Source organism: Meriones unguiculatus, chromosome 12, assembly GCF_030254825.1.
Source record: "Meriones unguiculatus strain TT.TT164.6M chromosome 12, Bangor_MerUng_6.1, whole genome shotgun sequence".
Taxonomy (NCBI): Eukaryota; Metazoa; Chordata; class Mammalia; order Rodentia; family Muridae; genus Meriones; species Meriones unguiculatus.
In genome coordinates this window covers 68,548,252-68,562,031 of record NC_083360.1, presented here as the reverse complement: position 1 = coordinate 68,562,031, position 13,780 = coordinate 68,548,252, and the positions used below count along the sequence as shown (strand labels likewise).

The 13,780-nt window shown below is 42.6% G+C and overlaps 1 long non-coding RNA gene and 1 other non-coding gene across 2 annotated transcripts in view; one reads left to right on the top strand and one right to left on the bottom strand.

The window, feature by feature from the left end:
- Positions 1 to 13,780, bottom strand: part of LOC132646749 (uncharacterized) — an 88,083-nt gene that overhangs the window by 65,315 nt on the left and 8,988 nt on the right. The gene's annotated exons all lie outside the window — the stretch shown is intronic.
- LOC132646904 (small nucleolar RNA SNORA17) lies at positions 5,127 to 5,260 on the top strand. Its single transcript, XR_009585239.1, has one exon. It is a non-coding gene; the product is annotated as a small nucleolar RNA SNORA17 (small nucleolar RNA).

The window sequence follows — 13,780 nt, the reverse complement described above, 5'->3', positions numbered from 1 at the left end:
CCACTACGCCCTTCAAGAGAACTTCAAAGGAAGCCCTGAAAAGGCAGTGCTTGGTCTAGCTGGAGGATCATCCTGTGTCCCTCCCTGTTTACTCTTGCCATGTTTGGGGCTCCTTTCATCTCCAGTTCTCAGACTCCAGAACAATAGCTCTGACATTTGCATATAACCCTCTGGGTCTTAGCTGTCACAAGAGCTTCAAGCTTTGATGATTTCATGGCTACCCTCACTTGGATAATTGCAGTGTACACTACCTGGCATGAGTAATCTGTCTAACGTCAACGCTGAAGTCTCCAGAGGACAGGTATTGAGATATCCACAGGCCTTTTTCATGCTGGAGGCCAGACTTGGACGGATCCTCCACTGTTAGACTTACTTCAAAGCAGATTTCTCTATGACTCATAATATGAGATCTCTGATGCTCCTCTGTGACTCCAATGAATCCAAGCCTCTCCTACTACTTTCAGACATACTTCAGCATAGCAGCATATCCAGTGGGATAGAAAGGTTATTTTTTTTTCTGAATGTTTCCTAAAGGAATACAATAAATTATATCTTTCAACCAAGAGAAAATCTTCCCAAAGATGTGCTTTCCCCAACCCCTACCTAAAATCATCTCATTTTACAGCAGTGTCTTCCCTCTCTCTTGAAACTAGCTCACTTTTCTTCAAGTTCCATCTTTAGAAAAACAAAATGACAGAGACATCTATGAACAAATGAGCAGTTTCCAAGGGATACCATTAAATGACAAAAGGATAGGGCAGAAGAACCTGCAGTCTGTCACCTTTTGTGGAAAACAGAGAGAAAATGGAAAATCACCCACACCTGAATATTTTTGCAAAAGGAAGAAGAGAGAAGAAATCTGAACAATGTGTAGTTAGTTACAAATAAGAGATGAAGGGAAAGAAGTGGGAGGGGGTCCATAAGTTTACAGCATCTGACGGAAAATGTTACAGTTCTGCCATGACATTATCTTAGCAGTGTGCCTACTGAAAGGATGTATCAAATGGATAAGGGGGGGGGGACTACAACAATGAACTCAATATTTCTTCAAATGAACACTTCCAACAGAGCAAGGGCAAGGTGCTAATGAAGTCATTACTCCAGAGTACTTAGGACAGGAGCATATATAGCCGCTCCACCAGAAGACACAAGGTAGATTCCCATCAGCCACACAGCAGTTAGCAGCTGTCTTAACTCAAGTTCCAAAGAATCTGACACCTCCTCTTGCCTCCATGGGCACCAGGCATACACAAGGTGCACAGACATACACATTCAGGCAAAAATATCCATGCACATGCAATAGATGTTTTAACATAAATATTATTGTTGTTGTTTATTCAAAAATTACTCATTCCTAAACTCTTTCCCTCAACCTAACATTTGTAATCAAATCAACTTCTATAAGTGTTTTATCAAAGAACTTATTAAAATCTTTAAAGAATCCTATTTATATCAAAACAGGAATGAACCATCAGTAGGGGTTTACAGGGTTTCAGAATTTTTTTAAAAAAAAAGAATATATTTAGATACATAGAGCCCTGTTTATACTGATGTCGCTGAAAATATTTAGAAAATAACCAATAGGAAATGACAGTGTTAACATAGAAAACGCATCTCTCTTTTGTTTCAGCATGCTTGTAGTTAGAAAGATTACAAAGAATGGGCTAAACCAAAGTTACAACATTAATGCTTTTCATGACCTCTTTGAAAATAACTCACCTCCTTTTTTAATCATAAAGAAGTTGTGTATAAACAGTTCCCAGGCATACACCTTCTGTTGATCTTCTCTTTTTTGCTTTCTCTCTCTCTCTCTCATTTGGCATTAATCTTATAGAATCTTTACCAATGACAGTAAGAAGCTTCCATAGAAGTAGATTGTAAACAGCAGTTCAGTTATAAGAGGAGATAAGTATATGGCTTAGCACACTTTTCTTATATTAGAATTGTTAATGTCTTCTTCCTGGGACCTAGCTGGATGGTATCGAAAGAGAACCCTGTAAAATTCCTACTCCACCAGCAAGTAGTTCACCCTGCTCCCCATTAATAAAGCCAATGAAAAGAGGCTTGGCCAATGCCTAAGCGGAACTAATTGGTTAAGCCAATGCCTGAGCTAGGACCAGACTGTACCCAGTTTGCCAGTCAATAGACACTGGTGTCAGGAGAACTCAGAACAGGAAAAAAAATATATCCTGGATTTATTTGACTCATTGAGTCCTTCTTCAAAAGTAAAAGGTTAGGTTAAAAGAATTATCAATATGAAAGTGAGACACACCTGGAGCATAATCAATAATTTTTTGATCTCCATTGTAGACTCTCCAGAAGAGAATCCGGGTTGTGTCTATTCTTTATGTCAACTGGCTCTATAGGCTAATGGCATAATGACATCACTATATGAAAAAGTTTATTTTTGCTAGAGAGTCTCATTACCACCTACTTCTCTTACATTATCCTTAATAACCTATTTTTAATAATTATTTGATACTTTAAATATTAAAGTTCATTTCCTGCAGGTGAAAAAAAGACAGAAGTAATAGATTGTTTCTATACCTCGTGGACCGTGAGGAAATAGTGAATGGGGTTCAGGTAGGCATAGTGTGTTCGTGTTGAAGGAACATTCAAAGATTAGCAGTTTCTCTGGGTATTGCTAGAGGTTGGCCTAGAGGAAGTAGTGTTGGTTATTGTTTAATTGCTTTTCTTTTCAATACTAAAGATTCAATCACAGTTTGTGTGGTGGCTAATGTTGTCGGCTTGACAGAATCTGTAATCACCTGAGAAATGGGCCTCTAGGCATGCCTGTAGTGAATCTAGATGAAAGAACTGCCCACTATGAGTAGCAATATTCCTTGACTGGGATTCCAGTGACAAATGTAGAAAGGGATCTATTTCTCCGTTTCTTCACTGTAGTTGCATCATGACAAGCTGCTTCAAATTCATGCTGTCTTGACTTTCTAATTCCTTTTCCCCTTAAGTCTGCTTTTGCCAGAGTATTTGATCGCAACAGCAAAAGAAATCAGGATAGTTTGAAAGCCACTCACATACTTTGGACCCCTGGGTCTTTATCTAAACTTTTTCAGTTTTATTATTTTATTACAGATCTGTATAAGAGCAAACATTTAGAGTGTAGCTTGATATTATGCTGGTTGAGTAAAGTGGTGGCGGTAGGTTTCTCTCCAACATTCAGAACTTCACTAGCCCTGGGTAGCTGGCCATGTTTCCGATATCAGGCATGGCTTCCCTCTTCCTGAGCAGGCTTTAAGTTCAATCAGAGAGCTGTTGGCTACAAACAATGTGTGTGTGCCACTACTGCGCCTTTAGGGTTACTATGCCATGCTGGTCACTGTTGTGGTTCATAGGTGCCATAGCTGGTTAGAACTGTTGGTTACCTCCCTTCTTTGGAAGGATGTTTTCAGGTTAGCTACAGTACAGAGATCTCTGAACCCTGTCTGAAATACGTAGTGCTTTCAGCAATGGGGAATTAATTTCTATCCCTAGTGGGGGCGGGGCAACCAAGGGCAATAGCCACAGTCTATAATGTTTTGGGAATGTTCTAGACAACCCTAACAGCAACTCAAACGAGAGCTCCTTATGCCTAGAGTTGCAGGTATTGTTGGCTGTTCCTGGAGGAAACACTGTCAACTCAGATGAGCACATTTCATCTAAACTACATGTCTTATTTAATGGCAACTAAAGGCCAGATACTACAGACTTCTACTGTGAGGTAAAAATGTAACTGATGTCAAGGGGAAAAAATATTTTCTCTATCCATCCGGTCAGCACTGCAAAGGAGTCAGGGAAGGGATGGGTAAGGAGATAGGAAGAGGATCTATCTCAGTACTTCTTCATGGTCAACCTGAGCCAAGCTCAGAAAGCCAGAAAGTCAATAGTTGATCCTGAATGAAAGGTGCAGGCCTGAGTGGTATATATGGAAATTCTATGGATGAACCAATGAAATCTTCACAAGGTTACTGCGTCATATAGTGGATAGAAAAATGGCACACATGTTTATCAACATCTGTTACAATAAGACATTTTTTATTAAAGTGCTCAGGATGCAAACACTGGTTCTAATATTGGGAGCTGCAGAAAGCTAGCCTGAACCTGACATGGGAAGCAAGAGTTTCCGAACACGTAGGAGAATGCTCACCTTTGGAGGGTGATTAAATAGCATGTCAGGTATGCCAAACTTCCTTGCTAATATTTAATATTTAATCCATTCAAAACAAACACTTGTTCATCTTAAAGTTAATAGTCTTTCCAGGTGTACCAATGACTCATTAATCTCTATAAGAATATAAGAATTAATTCCTTATTAGAATTTTTGTGGGCTGTTGCATTTCTAGTACTATAGAAGCCATAGAAGAAAACTATGTCTACTGGGAAAAGCATAAGATACACAGAGTCTATATCCTTAGAGGAGGTTTTAGAAGAAGGAGGATAAGCCTGGAAGTAGGAAGATATCATGGAAGAGCAAAGAACCGTGATCAGAGACAAACGCTTGGTAAAGGGTTTTCAAAATTATTGAGAAAGAACTCACAAAAAGTTTTTTAAAAAAATCATAAACGAAGACAATATTTCATACATCAATCAAAAATTAATATATTAACATATTAAATTGATGATGTTTTTCTTAAATGAATATTCATTTTTCTGAACTAGAAGAGAATATCTGAAATTAAACAACAGACACTTAAAAATATTGAAAGTTTTTACCGGGATTGAGTTTCATTCTAGGGGATGTGCCACAGAATACTTGCTAGTTAGCACTGGGAGTTGTGGGAAAAGTTTCACAACTGAGACATTTATATCAAATACAATGTAAATGAGAAGAAGTGACTTGGAAGGAAAGTCTAATTTCCATACATTATATATTCCTGTGTATGTTGTCCACACCCATCCACAAAAAAAGAAAGGAAAGAAAAGAGAAGAGAAGGAAAGAAAGAAAAGAAAAGAAAAGAGAAGAGAAGAGAAGAGAAGAGAAGAGAAGAGAAGAGAAGAAAAGAAAAGAAAAGAAAAGAAAAGAAAAGAAAAGAAAAGAAAAGAAAAGAAAAGAGAAGAAAAGAAAGGAAAAGAAAAAAACAAAACAAAACAAAAAACGAAACCCAAAAAACACTGAGAAATACTTCAGACCTGCCCCTAGAGGCACTGCAGATGTGGCTGCTGTGTACCATGTGCGTCAATAGGTGGCACAGAGGGGAGAGGGTATGCCTACACTCAAAGGTTCCTTACCCATGAATATCTGAATAAATAACAGTCTAATATTCCCTGAGAAGGTGAGCCTGAGACCACCAGCACTCTGGCGCCAGGGAGCGTCTACAGGGAGCTAGCCTGAGAAACCACTAGCCAGACGCCAGGGCGCCCAGGATAGGAAGCAAGCTAGAACTCTTCCTGGGACCTGGCCCCGGCGGGAGTGAGCCCAAAGCAGATGGCCATTTCGGCAGGCAAGGTGAGGAACGAGCCGAAGGCTACTACAAAGCCAGTGAGTGCCATAGGGCCCAGACAGGGAGCTGTCTTGAAATAAACAGCGGTCTGACATTGTGCAGGCCGGGGGTGGGGACGGGGTGTGCGGGTGGTACAGACCAAGCTCTAGAAGATGCCTGCCAGGCACCAGAATGTGCAAATGGGACCACTCCTGAGACAAGCCCAGACACTCAGAGACCCCGGGCGGCCCAAGTGGTGGAGAAATGGAAGAGAAAGAGAAGCAAGGATGCCGACAAAACAAAGAGAGGCCAAACTGGATTCTTGAGTGCAGTGAGGAACAGCCTGAAGTGAGTAGCCGGTGATCCATCTGGGACCATGGTGGGGCCCTGGCCTGTGCTTGCCACAGGGGGCCACATCTGGGGCCATGGACCTGCAGCAGCAGGGGTCTGTTACCAACAAAGGCCAGGCAGATTGGCCCTACCCCTCACCTGGGCATCGTGGAAGAGCCGGATGGCTCTAGAGGCAGGAGAGCAAGAGAGTGGAGCTGGCTCTGAGCCAGCTTCAGTACTCAGGAGAGCAGGTCCTGAAAACTTTGGAAGTTGAAGGTGAGCAGGCCTGGAGGATGTGATCGTGAAAGAGCTCGTCTCCCTGTGGTAGCATGCATGAGGGAGAGATACACTCTGCCCCTTTGCCCCTTACCGCCTGTGGCGGGTGGGAGATCATGAAGGCAGGAGAGCTAGCTGTCTTTGGCCTTGACTAGCTGCAGCACTCAGGAGAACAGGCCCTGCGCTTCCTCTGGGCAGCACAGTAGAGCTGACTCTGACGGCAAGGGTACAGGTGAGCCAGCCCTGGTGTGAGCTGGCCCTGCCTCTTGTCTACAGCGCACCAGCATGGGTGAGGGAGAGGTGGGCCTCCCTCACCCTTGCCACCTACAGAGGCAGGAGAGCCGGCTCCAAAGTCATCAGAGTGGGAGAACTGGCCCTGCCCCTCACCTGCTGCGGGACTCAGGAAGCCCTGCACCTCACTTGGGCAGCACAGTAGAGCTGGTCCAGGATGTAGGGGTTGCAGGTGAGCTAGCCCAGAAGGAGGGTGTGAACACAGGAGAGCCAGGGGTTTGACCATCTCAGATGCCTCTCATGCATGCCCAGATCCAGGGCTTTGAGTTGGCCCACCCCAACATCATCCCCATCTATGAACTGCTGGAGTGCTTGAAGAGCCCTGTCTTACAGATCCAAAAGTACAGGATCACCTTGACACAGGGCAACAACAGAATATCTGAGAGAAGTCCCAGTGAGGTTCCAGTATTAACAGTGTAGCAGAAGCCAGAGGCCTCATATCAGGCCAAGTCATTGCAATGAACATTTGCAATCAAAGAAAAGGAATACTGTGGAACACAGTGACAAACTACAACTTCCACAATGAGATTTTTTTTCTCTCTGTTGGGGAGGAGGTTGCATGGGTGGAGGATTGAAGGAAGATGCGTAGGATTAGGGTGCATGATTCGAAATTCACAAAGAACCAATAAAAAGTTTTAAAAATAAAAAAAGAGAAGGAAACGTTTCAGAATACTCAGAATACTGATGATTACCACCAGGTGATGTAACCCAATTTTTTTCAGCATTTTTCTAAGAAACATGTATTTCTTTTATAATTAGAAAAATAAAATAAACAAATCAAAAATAATAAATCGTATAACCTTCCAAGAAAGCAAAATTTCATAAAATTTAAAAAGCAAAAATGTTTAAATTATCTAACATATTATATAATTAAGAACAGAGACAGCCTAGTGGCTCAAACATGAGATCCCAGCTGCTCTGCAAGCTGAGAGATATGAGAACTAAAAGTTCATAGCCAGCCCAGGCTACAGATGACTGTAAGGCCTTTGTGCACAATTTGGAAGACTCTGCCTCAAAATAAAATGTAAAAAGAAGTCTGGAGATGACTCATCTATGAAAAGCACTTTTTAAAAAACCAAACGTGACAGCTTAAGTTTGAGCCTCACACCTCATAATGGAAGGAGAAAACAGACTAAGAGTTATCCCCTGACCTCCATACACTCAGGATGGTGTATGTGCCCAGATTTACAGGAACACAGAGTCACACATCATACACATGCTCACTCATACAGTGATAAGAAATCGACATCCTTATTTCTTATATCAGAGATCAGACCTCTACTCTTGCCTGATGCGTCTAAAACAAAAAGGGGGAACTGTAGAGAGCTGCGGAATGCTGTGCCTTAAAGATGGAGCTGGTTTCCGCCTTCCACCTTCCCGATGGTGAGTGCTCTCTGTCACGAACAATTCCACATTTGGCTAAGGCTGAGGATCTGGCTTGCTTCCATGTATGTGGACCTATCTGCATTGCCCACGTGGCACGCCTGGGTTGGCTACCCAGAGGCTATTTAAGCTGTGGGCTGGCTTTCCCCAGGGTCAGATGATTGTTCAAGGTTCCTGAATAAACTGCATTGAAAAAAAAAAAAAAAAAAGAAATCGACATCTTTAAACAACAACTTCAAAACGCAAAAAGAGGTGTTAGAATATACTTCACAATGAAGGTGCAACATGCATGATGCTCTGGCTTCAATCTCTACTCCTGCAAAACGAAAATAAAGTATAAACAAACACAAAAACAAACACAACAAAAATACAAGGGACTTTTACAACTTGATCTGTGAAATAATTATTTTGATATAATTATCACAGGTCAATCATCATCATTTTATCATTATGTCACCATTAGTATAACTTTTTAATCAAGTAAGTATTTTTTTATGATTTCTTGCTGCTCACTTTTCATGTTGTCTCTGCTTAATCGTAATCAAGGGGAAAACTGTTAAAAGTGAGTCAGTCAACTAAACTTTAAAATGAATTGTACATTAGATTGTATTAATATAAAATCTATTTTGTGATTTGTAATTAGTCATCCACTACCAAATGATCAGCCTTGAGTGACTTCTACAAAGTGAGTAGACTGTATTTAGAAATACATATGTATAGACACACACACACATATATGTATATCCATGTAACAACAATTAATGAAAAAAGAGGCCACAATTTTTTTTCAAGGCAAAGAAGGAGTGTATAGAAAGATTTAGAGGAGGAAAATGAAAGGAGAAAGTATGCAAGTTATTGTATATCAAACAGTCTCAAAAAAAAAAGAAATACAATAAAAAATAAACAAAAAAAAATCACTATTCTGGTAATTTGGTTTTGTTAGCATTAGAAATTACAAAATTAGCCGGGTGGTGGTGAGACACACCTTTAATCCCAGCATTCAGGAGACAGAGGCAGGTAGATCACTGAGAGTTCGAGGCCAGCCTGGTCTACAGAGCTAGTTCCAGGATAGCCAGGGTTACATAGGAAAACCCCGTCTCAAAACAAAACAAAACAAAAAACAGAAATGGGCAAAGAGACAGACACCTTGTTGGCAGTGTTGTTCTTCTATCAGTCAGGGGCAGAGCAGATGGCACTCCTTTGTTCATCCTAGCTCGATTCCTGGCTTGGTATCCAAAGCTGTTTATGCCTAGGACACACACACACACACACACACACACACACACACACAAAATCAAATCAAATCAAATCCAGCCAGCACAATTCAGGAGGAGGAAGGTAGACATAGAGACCTGTAGACCACCATGCCACCCACAGACCTGCCCTTCATCGCATGGCACAGGCGGACCATAGACACCAGCTTGCAGCCATATCTCACAATGCTGACCGAGGAGGTCACCCAAGGGCCCTCCAGCCATGTGGCTAGCCTGTAGTGGGAGCCACCACAGTGTGTGAGTACGTGCTGGTCGGATGGGAGAAAAAGAGAAATGGAACTGTTTGAGTGTTATGAAGAGAGATGGAAACTGGAGGTTCGAGGGTAGAGAGAAGTAGCCTGCTGTGAGGGGCCAGTCCTACCCCCCTGGGGCCATGGTAAAGTCCCATCCAGAGCTGACACTGAGAGCTATTCTGAGCCCATGGCCACACAACAGCAGGGGTCAATGTTGATGTCTGCGGGCTCATATTAACACTGGAGAACATAGGAATGTCCCTGGTCAGGGCAGCTGCTGGGTCCATAAGGATGTCGAGAGGCATTGTATAACTGGCCCTGCCCCTCACTAGAGGCAGCACTCTGGAGAGCTCTCATCCCTGGTAGCACTCAGCAGAATGAGTCCTGCAGCCCACCAGGGCAGAACAGTGGAGCTGGCCCTGGTGGTGGAAATGTGGGCGAGCCGATCGCAAGGGCATGGGTGTGGAAGAAATGACCCCACCGTTCATCTGCCATGTAGTGGTGTGAGTACAGAGGTGATGGCAGAGGTGATGCCCCTCACACCCCTCACCACCTCAGGCCGTCAGGAAAGCTGCCCACAAGGTCATGATCTCAGGAGAGATAGCCCTGCCCCTCAGCAACTGCAGGGCTCGGGAGAGTGGGCCCTGCACCTCACCTGGACATCACAGCAGAGCTGACCCTGGTGGTAGAGATGCAGATAGGACAGCCCCAGAGCAAGAGCATGGGAGGCTGGGCCCACCGCTTGTCTGCCCTGAGTTGGTGTGGGTGCAGGCATGGAACCTTCCCCACCTAGCTCCTCACCACCTGCATCAGTCAGGAGAGCTGGCCTAGGGGTCATGAGCACAGGAGAGCTAGCCCTGCCCCTTGCTGACTGTAGCGCTTGGACAATGTGTCTTGCACTTCACCTGTGCAGCTCAGTAGAGCTGGCTCTAGTGGAGCGATGAGGTTGAGTTGGCCCCAAGGACAAGAGCACAGGAGAGCTGGCTCTGTCACTCATCTACCCTGAGATGGCATGGTTGGTGGGGTTGATGACCACACCCACACCCCTTGCCACCTGGGGCAGTCAGGAGAGCTGGCCCTGGGGCTGTGAGATTGGGAGAGCTTGACAAGCACCTCATCTGGGAAGCAAGTAGAGCTGGCCCTTTCGGAAGGGTGCAGACAAGCTGGGCAAGAGCCCTGTCACTCATCTAGTGTAATGCCCCACCATCACCCCTCGCTATGCAGTATCTAGGATCACTATTCCTAGAGTCATGAGAGCGGTAGAGCTAGTCCTGCCTCCTCACTGACTGCAGCACTTCAGAGAGTGGGACCGGCACCTCATCTGGGAAACACAGTGGAGCTGGCCCTGATGGCAAAGGCACGCGTGAGCCAGCCCCGGGAGGATGAGAACAAGAGAGCTGACCCTGCCTCCTGCCTATGGCAGCATTGGTTGGTCTAGCTGGAACACTGCTGAAGAGCTAGCCCTGGTGGTGCCCTTAAGGAAAAGCCAATGGGCTGACCATCACAGCTACCACCCAGGCCCAGATCCAGGGCTCTGAATTGGCCAATCCCAAAACCTATACCATCTGCAAGTGGTTGGAATGTGTGAAAGGGTCAGCCCCACTGTTCCAAAGCTGCATGACCTCCAGGACACAGAGCAACAACAGGATAACCAGGAGTCCAGAGAGGATCCAATATTAGTGGTGTCACAGAAGCCAGAGATCTCGAACCATACCACTGACTCATTGTAATGAACATTTGCAGATGTGTGGACAGAGGGATATACTGAGGGACACACCGTGACATAGTACAGCTTCTGCAATGAGACATTTTCTATGTTTTGGTTTTGTTGATGTTGTTTGTTTGTGTATTTTTTATTTTGGGGGAGGTTGCAAGAATGAAGGGCAGATATGAGGTAGATGAGAGAGACTGGGGTGGATGATGTGAAACTCACAAAGAATCAATAAAAAGTTAAAAAGAGAGAGAGAGAAATTACAAAGTAATAATAAATGAGCTGCGTCTAATGATGACTGTTTTTAATGCTATAATACTATGTAATGAAATTTTATTTTTCTTATGCTTAATAGTCACCATCTCTTTAGGTGAAAACATATTAGTATATTTAAATTAGATCAACATATATAAAGTTAAAGTAACCAAATAATAAATAATAAAAGAGAAAAAGCCCATAGAGTGATCACAAGCATACATATATTATTTGTCAGATTTCACTGAATTTCAAATCCTCCTAGATTTTTTTGTGAGTTTGAAGTCATGCATCTAGCTGATGATACATGTTTTGACAAAACTCAGTCTGAATGAGTTTAAAGTAAGAATTTCAATGAGAATACAAGGAAGAGTATTAGAATTTTTACATTCTTATTTCAAATAATCATAAAGTGGCCTTTAATGTTTCTGATATTCAGCAATGAGGCTTTTCTCCTAAGAAATTTTTAAAAGCAAAAAACAAAAGGAAAAAGACCCTTGTCTTCATTGTTAGCCACCTTCCATCACAACATCGTTTTTTCAGGCCTTAAACACAACCGTTGGTGTTGGGTAAATGTCTCCTAAGAAGAAAACTCACCCGCAAGAATTGAAGGCATTCACTTTTTTTAAAATGGCAAAAATTAGTGAATAAACAAGTCATCAATTGGTAAGGTTTTCTGTAGTGTAAATAAGGGAGTTAAGGAGGCATTAGCTCTTATCACAAAGTTGTCAATAAAACCCTGTGTGATGACAATTAAAGCAGGCAGGGGCTGGGCCAAGAAAGGTGCTTTATCAGGGTTATTTCTACAGAGCTATATAATGTCGCAGCTACGTTAGGTCTCATTTTCCAAGTGTGAACCAGATATGGACAGGAGAGCATTTTGTTGATCGGAGTCCTAAGGCAAAACTCACCTCTGACCTAATGACCACTTTGTCCTCTACAATGGTGATTTTATGTGTCTACTTGGCTGTATTGCCGTGTGAAGCATTCTGTCAGACACTGATCAAATTTTGTCATGAAGGCACTTTATATACAATTAGCTTAGTCAATAGACTGATTAAAGCAAAATTCCCAGATTGTGAGCAGGCCGCACCTAATCAGCTGAAGGCCATTACTGCGAAGGCAGATTTCTTCAACGGAAAGAATTCTCCAGACTGCAACACGTAAACATATTAAAAATGGCTTCTTAGGTTGCTGTCCCAGGAGCACAGCACACACACTTTGGAGCTATCATTCTCTCCTTTGTTTGAATGGGAAGTGTTTCTTGGAGGAAGATCATATTCCTTAAATGTTTGGTCATGGAGTTGTCCTATCTAAGTCCATACAAAATCTTTTCATTGTCAGCATAATTTCAAAAGTTTCAGCCATCATGTTCTTATTCTTCCCCAAGCAATACCAACCTGCTGAGCCATGACAGTAACCTGTCAAATTAAAGAAGCAAAAACAGTAGAAAGGTAAGAAAATGGAGGTCTGGGAAATTGTAGCCATACCAAGTCCATGAAGATGGCCGCACTGGTTGTGGAGAAAGAAGAACCCTCCTCCAATGCTGGTGGGAATGTAAACTTGTACAACCACTTTGGAAATCAATCTGGCACTTTTTAAATTAATTTTTTTTATTTTTTAATATTAATTACAGTTTATTCACGCTATCCTAGCTGTAGCCCCCTTCTTCATTCCCTCCCAGTCCCACTCTCCTGCCTCATCTCCTCCCAAACCCCTCTCCAGGAAGTGGGGGAGGACCTCCCCTATAATGAATATTTTTATTGTGACTACTCTTTCATTTTTGTGTTTATGGTTAGTATGTCTAATGCTCAGTAGAAGAGATTGGACCCATAACCCTAGGACTTGATTCTGAGGCAAAACAATTGCCACAAACTCGGTGCCAGCCTGTGCTACGGAGGAAGACCCCAGAGGAGGCAGAAAACAAGTCTCATTCTCTCATACGAAGAGCTATAGGTGCATGCTGTTACTGCTTCCTTAGAAACTTCCTTTTTACCTTGGAATCATCTTAAATCCATTCTGTGGTGGCAACTGGGATTTTCATTATTTTACAAACAGTGAAATAATAATTTTCTTTTCTTACAGAGATACCACCCGACATGATCTCTATAAACTCAGTGTGTTTCTGACCTTTTTCCCTTTTCCTTTCTCCTTTTTCCTTTTCCCTCTGTTTTTTGCTTACAACAGGAGCATGGGCCTGTCATTGCATATATGTAGAGGGCAGATGCCAAACTGGAGACATCTGTGTGATGAGAGCTTGTGAGTAAGAGAGGCAAAAGTCTAGCATTTTTGTTTTGCTTAGAAAATCTTTTTTTATTCTAAGATTAGAAAAAAAAAATTCTCACATTTTCTTTATTAAAGTTCCTTTGAACAGTGGATGTTGTGGTGCACACCTTTAATCCTAGCATTTGGGAAGGCAGAGGCAGATGGGTTGCCATGAGTTCGAGGTCAGCCTACAATATGAGTCTACAATATGAGTCCAGGACAGCAAAGTCTACACAAAGAAACCCTGCCTAGAAAAAAAAAATACAAGTTCCTTTGAAGTTTTATATATAATTCTGAGGAATAAGCTAAACAAGGAAGACCCTAGGGAAGATGTTCAATCCTCAT